The 1,844-nt window shown below is 39.1% G+C and overlaps 1 protein-coding gene across 1 annotated transcript in view; it reads left to right on the forward strand.

The window, feature by feature from the left end:
• The window catches only part of zfyve28 (zinc finger, FYVE domain containing 28), a 24,056-nt gene that overhangs the window by 14,088 nt on the left and 8,124 nt on the right, over window positions 1-1,844 (forward strand). The gene's annotated exons all lie outside the window — the stretch shown is intronic.

Here is a 1,844-nt window from a genome sequence, read left to right on the forward strand (position 1 = left end):
GTTTCACGTGTGCCTTGATTCGTGATGAATTATTCATATAAATGATTAATAACACATAAACACCAGGCTGGGTGTTGAGATGTTATTAAAGCTCCTGCAGTGTTTGTTCATAACAGCATGTACGTTGACTGTATTAGAAAAACAATAAGTGGAAGGATGGTGGGCAGTGACACGTTTGCCAACGCTTCCTAATTTCTCATGTCACACTGGTGCTGCACTCCACCAACCCTTTTTTTTTTTTAATCTGACTCTGAGTCTTTTCTGTTCATGTCAGTCAGTTCATTTTGAACAGATTTCTTTCAGTTCTACACCAGTCAGCTGCTTCGGTCAGTAATCTGTGTGTTCTTCATCTTTGATCACTTCCATTCACAGACTGGGCTGACGTGACCTTTGATTCTAAGTGCAGTCTAAAAATAGCCAACACCATTATCACCACTTACTGGATGCAAGTGCGGCGATATGAATGTTGGTTTACCAAACACTGCATGGACGGGTTCTTGTATTAATAGTACAGTAGTGTTGAATCTGTGCAGTAAATGGGTGGATTACAACACAGGCAGTGGGTCACGTGGCTAATCATATGGTGCTAAGAGTGGCTTCCTCAGAGAAAAGAGTTTATGAACTGTAGCTCTGACCTAAATGAGAGTTTTGATTGTAGGATGACTGGGTTTAATTCCATCTACTGCTCTGACTCCAGACTCCAATAGAATTCATAAATCACTGCTGTGGTGTTGAGTGGAAAAGCTGTAGAATTTTTTTAAAATTTTTTTTAAATCCAAATGTAATGATAGAGGTTTTTCATTTAGGATATTGATAAGGTCAAGGATGAGAGGAGCTTAAAGGTGATGCAAACCATGAGTGATGGGTGCCAGGCTGCACCGTGCTGAGAAAGCCAGAGGTGGTCATGTGGCCTGTGGTGCCTTAGCCCCCCCCACCCACTGCCAAGACACTCAGGGACTGTCTCTTAATAAGGTCATTGCTCAAACCCCAGCTGTTCTGTTTTCGTTTCCATTATTTTCTCTTCTCGCTGATTTGTTTGTTGACTGTTTGTTGTGATTGTTTAAAAAACGTTATTCCACATGCTGGTTCGTAGAAGCTGTAAGAGAATCTGAGAGTTTTTTTCACTCTTTTCTCTCACCTTTGACATTTCCCACCCTTTACTATCGATCGAAGCAGGTGGCTGCCCCCTCTGAGTCTGGATCTGCGGGAGACTTCCCCTGAGGAAACAGATTTTTTATTTAGTCGCCTTTATTTGTTTCCTGTAATGACTCTAGAACACACTTTGCTTAAATGTGTCTTTTGCAAATAACACTTTTGACAATGGATTGTTTTTTTTTTTCTTTGACAAAAACAAGTGTGTATTTAGCCTTGGAGAGACTTCCCCTGAGGAAACAGATTTTTTTATTTATTAGCATCTTTATACTTTCATATCTTTTTTTTTAAATGACAGGCCAGTGTAAGATTGCAAAACCTCTAGGAATACATTTCTCTACAGTTTGGTGTAAAACAAGGTTTTATTTGAGGAACTATAAATTCAAAGAGTCAGTTTTTTAATGTGATTTTTTTTCACCCTTTTACACCCACTTTACTTTACTATGGTTTTTATTGACATCTGGCAGCCTGTGTGTTGTATTACTGCCATAAACTGGGAAAAAAAGAATTCTCAACAAATCTAATCCTTTGGTTATTCTTAAAAGTCAAAACTGAAATATTTTCCCTTTATGGTTAGTTATCTCTACTTACTCTCACTTTCTGGTTTGTTACTTCACTTCAAGTTTTTTCATCCAGCTCTCAGCACCTTGATGCTCTCTTCAGTGCTGTGCCTTCAGCCCTGGAGGTTTTGG

The sequence above is a fragment of the Cynoglossus semilaevis genome, chromosome 1 (genome assembly GCF_000523025.1).
Source record: "Cynoglossus semilaevis isolate Cse_v1.0 chromosome 1, Cse_v1.0, whole genome shotgun sequence".
Classification (NCBI taxonomy): Eukaryota; Metazoa; Chordata; class Actinopteri; order Pleuronectiformes; family Cynoglossidae; genus Cynoglossus; species Cynoglossus semilaevis.